Source organism: Pteropus alecto, unplaced genomic scaffold, assembly GCF_000325575.1.
Source record: "Pteropus alecto unplaced genomic scaffold, ASM32557v1 scaffold61, whole genome shotgun sequence".
Lineage (NCBI taxonomy): Eukaryota > Metazoa > Chordata > Mammalia > Chiroptera > Pteropodidae > Pteropus > Pteropus alecto.
In genome coordinates, this window is record NW_006434835.1 from 22,089,472 (window position 1) to 22,102,376 (window position 12,905).

At 33.0% G+C, this 12,905-nt stretch overlaps 1 pseudogene; it reads right to left on the reverse strand.

Annotated features, from left to right (window-relative positions):
* Nucleotides 1-9,414: 9,414 nt before the first annotated feature.
* Nucleotides 9,415-9,533, reverse strand: LOC112478532 (annotated as a pseudogene).
* Between the last annotated feature and the right edge of the window lie 3,372 nt (nucleotides 9,534-12,905).

Here is a 12,905-nt window from a genome sequence, read left to right on the forward strand (position 1 = left end):
TCTTTGGGAAATAAATTCTATTTTTGTATTTAATGGTTGTGATAATTCAAAAGCCAACTAACGGAAGCTGTGAGATTTGTTAGACTAGTGTGAAAATATATTTGTGTCAATTGTGGAGCAATTTATATTATAATTCACTGAAAAAATAGATCATACAAGTGATTTATGAGGTCATTCTGGCCCTTTTTCAGTAAGATGTTAATAATCAGAAAATAAATCAGCATGCTTAACAATAAAATATAATTTCAAATGTTGTAGTGGCACTTTGGTAATAATGGGAAAGAAAAAACAGAAATACTACTATAATTACTGTTTATCATCCCCCAGATTCTCCTTATATCCCTTAAACATCTACACAGACAAATCCTTATTCAAATATCTCACTCCAATTTAGACACAGCTTTCCTTACACACACACACACACACACACACACACACACACACACACACACACACATCCCTCTTCCCCTCATGGGTAATCGAAATATTAAATGGTATCTATTATCTGGAGAAAATAACTAAAAGCGATTAGATTATCCTTTGTCAGCTTAGCAGTAGTGATGAAGACAAATGAAGCCTTTTCATTTTTTTGTATTCATGTTCCAGCTTTGTTGATCTTGAAGCCAATTTGTGATTTCACTTTCTTTGCTGTTTCTATTGAGTGATCTTCCTTTCTGTCCCTTGGCTAGACGATGTTACTAGGTATGTCAGCATTCTTTGGTAAAAGGGTGTGTTCCAGGTCAAGCCTGTCCATCATCATTATTTGGAGCTAACTTATTGAATTGAATATTTGCAAATGAACATAACACCAAAGGTCCCGGTAGATTTTTTTCTGCTCATCACTGATAGGCAAGTGAAAAATAGACTCAAAACTACAGAAAAGGCTATAATTTTTAAAAGCAATGTTTCTGTAATTATCTGTAACAGGTCAGCAAATCTTTAAGATTAGAGCAGCTCTCAAAGGAAAAATTTCTTCCTTGGACCAAAAAATGTCTTATGAGATAGGGGTAAGAAAAAAAAATGTAGAAATTGACTTGCTTATATTAATAAGAAACTGTTAAAAGATCTAGCATAATATTTTTTTTCTTTTGAGAATTGTGTTTTTGTCGACTATCCTGGTTTATTAACCATTATTAGTGACATTTATAGTAGAAAATATGTTCTAAGTGCTAAGTAGTTACTATGTACAACAACTTTCAGATTATTTTTTTCTGTTGAGATTTTCTTTAGTTGGCTTCTTGAAGTTTCTAAACAACTCTATGAATTACAAATTTATGACAGTGTACAGTGGTAAAAATTAGTTTTCCTAAAGTACAGCAGAAATCAAGTGTTTCTTCTTTCTCCTAATTTAGAATTACAACTTTGTGCACAAGCACACATGTTGACAGGTTTTATCAAGACACGATTTAATTTGGTTTCATAAACATTTTTAAAATTTACCTTATGGCAAATAATCAAATGGCGGTGTGGGATTTTTTTTTTTTTGGTGGCGGGGAGTGTGAAGAAAGGCCTTTTCCATTTGAATATTAGCTGTTTGGGTGTCAAAAGATCCAGTTGAATTCTAAAGTTTCTATTTATCAACAATTGTGTGATTAGATTCTTCAAGAATCTGTTTTTTACCAATTGAAGGGATTTATTGCCTTCTCCCAGGGTTAGGGTCTTTCGATGACCCTACATAGGCTGATTATTTCACCCTGGGATTTCCATCACTTCTACAATTTCTCTACTTTCAACTTCTTAAATTTCTATCATTTTTCCCATTTTAATTTTTCCTCCACAAACCTGGAATCTACTTCAGGGAGAAGTTCTGGCTAGACTTTGATGGAACTTCTCTCCAGAAAAAAATTGCTAATATTGATTTATATTTCCTAGATCTTTGCTCAATCTCCTACTCATATACTTGGATTTCAGCTATAATTTAATATATTATCTCAATGCATTGATTTTATATATGCATATGTCTCTCTTTATAGCCTCCTGTATCTTAGGTTCTTAATTGCTATCAATGGTGTATCCCATGCTTAAAGCAAAGAAGTAAGATCTCATTTTTAAAGCTCTTTAGAGTATTATGAAATAAGCAGTCTAAATATCTATTGATAGCAGTCTAAATTGTCTTAACATTTTTTGGAAAAAAAAATATCTATAAAGGCCTTGAAATATTGGCATTCTTTACCTGTATGTTTCTACTTATGATGAGCTATCCTACAATATCACTCGTAACACTAAACGTATTTTAGCACCAACAAGCTCCTAGCAAAATTAGTTATAAAAGTAAATTAATTAATTTTAAATCAGCAAATAATCAAAAAGATTATCACATAATCACAGGACATAGTATGATTCAGTGAATAAAGGTTTTAAAATGAATTGTTACATCATTGACAAAATCTTGCAATGTTAAATTCAGTGGTGGACTACAAAATTCAGTATTTACTAAAGTATGAACCTTGCAAAATATACACAGGTCAAGAATTAGATGAAGATGCATAAGTATTAATAACTTTGTCTTTGGGTAGGGTACTTACAGTCTGTTTTCACTCTTTCTAAATGTCTACGTTTTATTTATAGATTCAGCAATAATGAAGTATAATCTTTCGATTATAAAAATAAGCTTTATTTTAAAATTAGGTAATGAATAAACATTGCCAGATGTTGTTTTAAATATATTGCTAGAAGTTTTATTTTGGTTTGCAAAAGAAGCATTTGCAAAAATATTGTCATGTTTTTATTTCAAATGCAGGGAATTCTCATTTCTTCTTCTGGAAGTTGGTTGAGACTGGAAATGAAGAAACTAACTTGGCAGATTGAAACATTCTCAAATATAAAGAAAACCAAGTATTCCGAAGATGGTGTTTATGCTGTTGTAGTCATAATTACAATGAGCCTTAGTAGAAATATTGCGAAAATTACTCTGAGCAAATGGCTGGATTTGCTTTTCAAAAGAGTCAAGGAAATTTGTATTATCTCATACATAAGAATTCAATTCCTGTTTACATGTTTTCTCCATATTTATTGTCTTTGCTTTCACCCTTATTTTTCTTTCTTGTTTCACCTCGCTTATTACTATGCATTTAATACCTTTATACCTTAGACCACATGCAATCATATTTGTGAATGAACTATATTATTTAAATAATTGGTAAAACTTGTTACATTCATATTTATATGATAAATTAAATGCAATCCCTTCCCCTCCAATACTTACCCCTATCCTCAGAATTCTAGGCAATAATTTTTGTACAGTTTTTTTCCCCATGATGCTAATTTTAAACTTTTGCAACCACAGCCACAATTTTTCTAAACACATACTTTCTCTCTCCATTCACAGTTTTATCTTTGTCCATAACAATTGACTTTTAAAATATAATATGAATTTATATTTTATTTGTTGTTAGTCTCCCCACACGAGAAAGGAAGCTCTCCACGAGGACAGATTTTGTCTGTTTTCTTCATTGTTATATCTCAAGACTTAAACAATGCTTGGTACATATTAGCCCCTAAAATGTATATTTATTAGTGGGAAAGTATGTATTCAATGTTAGTCTTTAAATGTTTTTAAGTATAAATGTTTACAAAGGAAAATGAAAACATATGTCTATACAAAGACATGTATGCTAACATAGAAGCATTATTCATAATGGCCAAAAAGTAAAAATAATTTAAATTATCAACTTGTGAATAAATTTTTAAAATGTGATATTTCCAAACATTGGAATACTAGTCAACATTTAAAATAAATAAACAGATATATGTAACAAGTTGTATAAATTTGAAAGCACCGTTTTAAGTGAAAGAAGCCAGATATAAAAGACTTTGTATTATATGAGTCCATTGATACAGAAAATTTAGAAGATATGAATTTATAAGGACAAAAAGCAAATTAATGGTTTCTTAGGGCTATGGTTGAAAGTGGTAATTAATTAAAAATTGGATCAAGAGAACATTTTAGACTGATACAAGTATTAAGACTGGATTGTGGTAATAAGTGTACAATTCTATACATTTACTAAAATCATTTAATGGTATACTTAAAATGGATAGAATTTATTATATGACAGAAGAGAGCTGTTTAAAATACACACATATATATTATGTACATATAAGATCTATATTCATATATGTACACACAGAAACATATACAAAAATATATACAATTTATTTCTCTGAAATGAATTAGAAGAAACTTAATGGTGATTATATTTGGAATAATAAATTTGAGGATATGAGAGGTTTTCCTTCATTATTTTTAACTTTTTATATATATTAAATTTTCCAAACTTGCAAATGCATTATTTTTTATTTAAATGTGAAGATGGAGCACAGAGAGATTTGAAGATGCTGGCCTTGAACACTGGAGTGACTCGGCCACAAGCCAAGAAATGTTGGAAGCCACTAGAAGTTGGAAGAAGAAAGGAAGGGATTCTCCCTAAGGTTCCCCTGCTGATAGCTTGATTTTGGCCCAGTGAAAATAATTTCAGACTTCTGGCTTTCCGGACTCTAATAAATGTTGTTTTAAGCTACCAGATTTGTGGCCATTTGTTAGAGCTGCCACAGGAAACTAATACAATCATCATGGGACAATAAACCAACTAAGAAGTAGGTAAATTAAACTAGTGTTGTTTATTGTTAGTGAGTTGAAAGGGAAATTGCTTGACCTTGTTAGATTCTCTTTGCAAGATGCTGGGCAGTGAGCAGACTGAGGGCAATCATAATAGAAAACTGATAAAACTTTATAGCATATTTCAGAAATGGCCAGTGAAGCTGCACTAACATATTCATGGGACAATCGTGCCTTTATTGTATCGATGAGTTATACTTCTTGCTATATCCAAGATGGCAAAATGGAAGTACAAGTTGAAGTAGGAAAAAGGGAAAGTAGGAATGGATATAGCAAAAACCATAATTAGTGGGGGAAAGATCAACAAACAGAAGAAAGTGTGAAGGAATCAAGTAGTACTAGAGGTCCTGATGTATATGAAATTATTGTGTATTCATTCATTCAATTAACACTGAACAAATATTTACTGAACAAATATTCAGACCACTGTGGTATGAAAACTAAAGATACTACAGCAAGCAAGATAGACATGGCCCCCGCTTTCATGAAACTTACATTATTACATTTAGAAAACTGACAGGAAGCACCCGATTATCAAATTAAGTTCTGAAAGCAGGGACCATATTCCATAACACTTTTCCTAAAATACCAATCATTCCCTTCTCTCTCTTATCCCTCAAAAGGCTGCCTAACATCAACTTTTATCCAAGGATTGGGATCAAATTTACCTACACAATTTTTCCTAACTATTCTCCCATGTAGAATTAAACTCTCTCTTGTGAGACACCACTGTACTCTAAAGTGATTAATATGGCATGGGTTACATTCTACTGTATTTATTTTTTACATGTCTACTTTTTATTAAGCTGTAACCCTACTCCCAGCACTGATAAGGTTAGGTCTGTATTCACTTTGTATCTCCAGTGTATAGTACAAAGCAAGGCACAAATAAAACAATTAATAAATAATTGTTGAATGAATTAAGAAACAAAACACCTTTAGGGTCCAGGCTAAAGTCAGCATAACAAAGTGTAAACCCGGGTCTCAGGTGTAGGCAAACAGAAATCAGAATTTAGATGATATTTCTTATAACTGGATCACAGAGTCCAGGACCCAAAGGTACTGTTTTGATGTGTGAAATGTGGTTAAGAGTCATGTGAAATTTATTTAAATGTTATAAATAACCTCTGACAGTGTTTTGTCCATAGTAGGGACAGTGACAGTTCAACCAATGATAGTACTTATTATTGTGCTCAGTAATGGGGACAGAAAAATAAGTAAAATATAGACTACTCAGTTCAGCCACTGAGCAATAATTGGAAGAGACAAGCAAAGAAATATACATCTTGATCCACAATAATAGGCAAGTGGAAATAAGTAGTTGCATTAGAAGAGTTATTTAGAAAATTCCTTACATTAAACAGTATGTTTTCCTATTCCTAAGGTTTCTGAAAATTTTATAATTTTTTTTATTTAAAAAGTTTCTATCAGTGTTTGATTTCACTGGAGAATGTTAGCTTATTTTCTTATTAGCACAGAGCTCTTTATAAGTAGCCTGGGAAAGAGCTGATCAAGAAAACCATAGTTAAGTAAACTACTTCTGAAAACCAGTATGTAATATTACTTATTAAAGATAATACCTATAAAATGAAAATGTGTAGGCTTTAACTCCTCTTGTCTGAGTATCGGGAAGTCTGCCAACCACTTCTCTTGGCTATGAGGTTCTTCCAGATAGCAGTATAAATTGTCTAGTGACAAAACAAAGACCCAAGTCCCTAATTACTTAATGCTTTTGGTGATAAATTTCCTGTCTCTTGAATGATCCACTTTCTGCCCAGTTAATCAAGGAAGAAATGTGGAATCATCTTTGACCACTTCTCTCCTTCACTTCTCATATTCAATCAGTCTCAAAGAGGGAGAAACCTCCTTTCTCCAGCCTCTTCCTTCCTTGAGAGGACTTCTCATTTATTCCCAGTTGGGGGCAGAATTTTCATTAACATTTCCAATCCAACATTTCAGTGCCTTCACTGGTTCCTCTCCATGGGAAACAAGGTGGCTTACTCAGTTGGTGAAGTGGGCAGGATCTTAGGCTATATTATCCTATTGGATGGGTTAATATGTTAAAAACAAACAAACAAACAAACAAACAAAAACACTGACCATGTATGGTCCTTCCTCAAATGCTTGCTCTCTCTTTCACTCTTCTTGACCTCTTGGGTTTAACTGTGCCAAGTTGTGATGGGCTCATCTTACTCCATGTGGAATGAATTTAAGGAAAGCTTAGTTCTAGAAGATCTGGTTAAGATTTTTCTCTTAGTCTGGCTTCTCTCACTCTGGTTAAATAAGTCATGCAAATTCTTCTGTATGTCACTAAATACCTTCATTTTCAAGTGAAAAAATCAAGAATCATCATTTTAGCCTCTAGTTCTTGCCTCGTTCTCTCATTTTATTTCTTATGGAGTCTTATACTTTTCATATTAAAGCAAATATTTCATTTTGAGCTTCATATGTACTCTCTATTGGTTAAAAACAAGGAAGGAAGAGATTATATTAGACTATATCAAAATTCCAAAATACTAATCCTATTATTTCTATGTTTTTACACATTATCTGTATTTTTACTTTACTTTTTTGCCTCATTTTGGATATCAGTGTCTCTAAGTTGAACGACAACATTAACATCCTACTCAGTCTCCAGTCTTTTACCATTCTCTCCTGTAGATATTATGCTCTATATGTGAGTCATATTTTGATAGGACCAGATTCATGGGCACATGACCCAGTCACAGAGGCCCTGCAGTTAGAGGGGCCCTTCATTTGGTTTAATGATATGTTATCATTTTGTTGAAATCCTTAGTTTTATCTTTAAATTTGTGTTTTGTAAAAGAAATCTGATAGGTGTAAAAAGGAATGTTTTCTATAAACATGCATAACTATAATTCAACTAAATATTATAAAATACAGTATATAAAACCAACATACTGCAACTTACATTTGAGCATTAATTATTATAGTCTAAAGGAAATTCTTGATACCTTAATCATGTGTTTCTGTATCTAAACATTTATTGAGCTTAAGTAGTGTAAGTAGTTGGCTAATATAAGGAAGAAAGTGCTACTACTGAAAAAGAATATTATAAGGTTCTTTGGTCACTTGTGTTTCTTAGAACTCCATTAATGACCTTCAGTCTGTATGCTAAGCATGTTGTGGTTCAAAGAGAAAGCTTTTCCTCTTGGGCCATCAGTGCCTTCTCTTACTCAGTTGTAGAATTAACATCCTTACTTTATACTCACTTTGAATCCCATGAACTACCATACATCATGGATTGTCTGGTATTTTGTGCTCATGGGCATCACTGATGCTATGTATTAAATGAGGCAGCAAGGAACGGGGACACACATATTGTATCTTTTCTGCTCTCACAAATGATCTAACAATTAGCTTAAGAAACTGCTTAAATTATGGCTAATCCAAAGAAACAGAACCAACAGGAGATATATATTTTAAGATTTATTGCAAGAGATTGGTATACACAATTGTGGGGGTCAGATGGACAAGCCTGAAGTCCATAGGACAGACTCCCAGGAATGGCTCAATTGAAGATCCTATCCACAGGTAGAATTTCTTCTTCAAAGAAGTCTCAGCTTTCTTCTTAGAGTCTTTCAATTGATTGAATCAGGCCCACCTAGCTTGTCTGTGATAAATGTTCTTACATAAAGTGAACTAATTATGGATTTCAATCATGTTTACAAAATACCTTTACAAGATTAGGGTTTGATTGAGTAATTGGGGATATTGCCTAGCCAAGTTTACATATAAAATTTTCTTCATTCTTTTTCATTCTTTTACCTTTTTGCTCCTCTGACTGGAAAATTTCAAACTCTCTTAGAATTTGCTGATTCTTTCTTCTGCTTGATTAAGATTGACTTTGAAACTCTCTAGTGAATTTTTCAATTCAGTTATTGTAGCCTTCATATCCAAAATTTCTGTTTGGTTCTTTTTTTATGTTTTCCTTCTCTTTGCTGATAGTCCCATTTTGTTTATGCATCATTTATTTTCCTGAACATAATTCTTTCAGATAATTCATATACTTCAATGTCTTTAGGGTTGGTTTCTGAACATTTATTTTGTACTTTTGATTGATTCATGTGTCCTTATCTCTTTGTGTGTTTCATCACTTTGTATTGGGATTTGCACATTTGAAAGAGCAGCCACCTCTACCAGTTTTTCTGTATGAAGACTGGCTTCCTACAGAAAAAGACTTTTACTAATCAGCACAGATTCTGTGGCCTCTTAAAGTCTTTCTTATTGATACATCTTCTCTGGACTGGTACCTGTAAATTCCTAATTAGAGGGATTTGCAGGTTTCTTTTTTTCCAGAGTTCATAATTTCTTGTTCCTTCTTGGGTATATATACAGTTCTACAGGTTCTCTGAAGCTGTCACAGGACACCCATCTCTCTTTTGTACTCAATAGCATCCTGGCTTCTACAGTATCCTGGTTCTCATCAGTGAACCAAAATAGGCAAGCCAAAAACCAGTCTTTTGGGTAGCCTCCCACCCCAAAGAGCTAAAATGGTTATATATTTTACTCTTCTCTTTCTAAGGGAGAGGCCACCCAGCTGTATTGACTCTCTCTTCTGTACCATGTGTCTTCTGGGGGAGCAGCAAGCCACCCAGATATTTTTTGTTCTCAATTGTGACCCAGGCATCTAGCATACACAGTTCCTTCAGGGATCCAATACAGGTGAGACAGAAAGCAATCTTTAGGCAGCCTTCTGAAAAGTCAGACTGTTGGACACGAGCTCTAACTCTTTCTCTTCCCAAGGAGTAGTCAGGAGTTTGGAGTTTTCTCTGCTCATTCTGCACCTGGTATTGCTAGGTGGTCTCCCATCCAAGTACTAACCAGGCCCAACCCTGCTTAGCTTCCAAGATCAGACGAGATTGGGCGCATTCAGGGTGGCATGGCCGTAGGCCTACCAGTTTCAATGTGGCTGGTTTAGCACTTGCTTTGGGTGCAACGGTTTCTCAATTGGTTTCTGAATTTCTCACAAAGGGAATTAGTCCATGTATTGTTGTTGAGCTGGTGTCTCCACAGAAAGAAGGAGGGTCTGGAGATTACCATTTCACCATATTGCTGATGTCACCCTCTTATTACTAAATTGTTGTTCCTATTACTAATTTTAAAGTTAAAATTTTAGAAGCATCCTCTTCAAATCTGGAAAAATGAAGATAAAGATGAGATTTTCACTGCTTTTTATGAATGTTTTATTTGATTAGAAAGAACAAAAATAACTTATTATTTGAAGAAGTCTGTATAGAACTTTCCAAAAAAGTGACAGATATATCATTTATAATGAAAAATTATTTGCATTTCCATACACTATCAACCACAGTGAGAAGATGTAAACAAATTATTAGATATTTAGGCTGCATAACAACTCTAATATCTAGTGGATTAAACCAGTAACAATCGGTTTTATTTGTTTATAAATCCACAATTCTGGCAGAGTTTCCTGAAGAGAGCTTGTATTTTTTTTCACATGACATCTGTTGGGGCAACTTCACTGGGAGAAGGAGGATCCACTTTGAAGATGACCTGTTGGTGCTGGATGCTTACTCTAAGCTGTGCCCTGGAAGTTTGATTTTCTCTACACATGGCCCTTTCTGTGGATTGCTTGGACTTCCTGATGACGTGTTGGCTGGGCTCCAAGAGCGAGTATCCAAAGAACGCAAAGCAAAGAGGAATTGCATTTTTTATGAAAACCTCAGATGTTATTTAGTGTCATTTTGCCAAACTTTATGGCTTAAGGCAGTCCTCTCTGTGGTAAAGACAAGTAAGGTAAATCCTAATCATTGTGGAGGGAGTGTCAAAGAAAATCAAGTATTAATTTTTGGAAAATACAATCTGCCTTCAAAAAGATATCATTGTAAATAGCAACAAAAATGGAAAGTTATAGCATGCTTATAAATAAAGATTCAACATAAAAAAATTATCCATTTCTCCTAATTGAATTCTAATTCCACCAATCAAAATCACAACAGGATTTTGAAGTATTTGTAGAAATGATTTTATAATATATCTGGAGGTGTGCTAATCTCCAAAAGACCATGTTTGAAAAAGAAGATAGGGAGATTTGCCCTACATATACAAGGACTTCTTTTAAAGTTTTGGTAAAGAAAATATCACATTTGTGTGGGAATATACTGACCAATGTAACAGAATATGAGCCCAGAAAGTCCTCAGTATGCATGAAAAATTTATATATGATTGAGGAAATTAAGAACTAAGCGATATTGGGAAAAAATAGTTCTTCATATAACAAAATACATATTCCAACTTCTAACGTGTATAAAAATTATTTCAGGTAAATTAAATACCCATGAGAGGCAAAATACTAAAAAATTTCAAGGAAAATATCCTAATGACTTCTGGAATAAAAATAATTTTATGTTAGATTTTTTAAATGCTTAATGTAGAAAAAAGTTAATAATTTTGCTACCTTAAAAATAAGAATTAGTCTTTTGTAATTAAAACAGTTAAGAGAGTGCCAAGTACTGTGAGAAAATATAATAAAAGATTAGATTCAAGAATATATTTTTAAAAACTCCCAAAAATCTAGGAGGAAAAAAGTTACCTAATAGAAAAAAAAAAAGTATAGGCATAGTCATTAAATAAAATAGCAAACAAAAATATGAATAAAAACATGGAAAGGTTCTCAATATATTTGATGTTAAATTATATAACTTAGGGAATAGCTTTCCTATTTGTGGCAGGAAACGTGTTCAACAATGTTCATTAGCATAAAAAAATGGAAACATGCCTAATGCCTACCTGCTGGAAATAAATTATGAAATAGTTGCTCGTCAGCACAGTGCACCGCAATGAAAGTAAAAGAAATACCCCACAAGCAAAACTATGCTTTAATTTTAGGTGCATTCTTAAATATAATAAACAAATAAATGCATAATTAAATATATAAATAACAGCAATCCTAGAAGATTATCTTCAGTATGATACCATATTGAAAATTCAAAAACAATAAAAGCACAACTATGTGTTGCTTAGAGATAAACCAATAAAATTAGGTAAGCTCAATATTTCAAAAGTATATAAATGATAAATATAAAACAAAATAATAATTACTTCTGGAATCAGGAAGTATGATGTAGGAGAAGCATGCAAGTAGCTTCTCCCAATCAACATTTTTTTTTAATAATTTTTGTGAGAGATTTACACACACATTACATAAAGTGCATGTGTATGTGTGTGTGTATGTGTGTGTAATAAATTAAAATTTTAGATGTTTGGAAAAATGCTTCCAAACTTTTACTCGAGTAAGTAGAAATTCCAGCTTTCCTATGTTATACGCACAACTTTATATCCAGCAAGGCTAATAGAAGTATGCGGTGAAGCAGAAATGAATTACTTTGTTGACCATGAACTTTTATGAATTTGTTGATATTGACACAATTATAGGAGACAGATACCCAATAATAGAGCATTAACATGAAAAATTATAAAGAAATGAGAGAAGAGTCCTCAGATAACTTAAAGTTTAGTTGGGGTAATGATGAAAATACTCTCCAGTATCCACTCTGCTACTGGAGCAAAGTGCACAATCAGCAGGGGTATCTTTTTACTTCAGGTTGTTCTGCAATTTCCAGAGTCAACCAGGTCTTTCTGAGAAACCTAGTGTTGTGCCCAAGACAGGGATTCAAGAGTGGGATTAGAGTTGTTAATTACTGGAGTCCTCTTTGGTTTTTTGTTCGTCTTAGATTTCTGCATGAATATGTTGCTGGATGCTGAATAGCTTTCATAATACAGTTCTTCACAGCAATAAAATTCTGTGTTGGAATCTGTAATCTTTTAACTTTCAGAAATCAAACAAGATTAAATTTATACAAATACTTGAAAATTATTCCAAAGCAGTATATAACAGGTGAATTAAAAATGAGTAAAAACTAAAAAGTAACATTTCACTCAAAATACACATAGGATTCCAGAAAAGGTTGTGAGCAGGGTTGAGTAGAATTAATTATCACATTTTTGCAATGCAGTGTATACTTAATAAGATCATACTGTTTGCAAGTTACCTGAGAAGTTGCAAAGGTAAGTTACGCATAGAATCCTGACTTAAAGGATCTTACAGCTTGGTATGTATGTTAAGAGTCATCCAAATCATCCAAGCCATAGAAGAAGTGCTATAGAAGACAGTACCCGCCACTTTCATTTCTGTACCTAACACTGCAGCCCAACCCATGGGCTTTTAACAGCCAATCCTTGTGATCCTTATTGCAGGACTGTCCTTCAGTCATTAGAGCCACTTGGTTCAGACATGAAACTG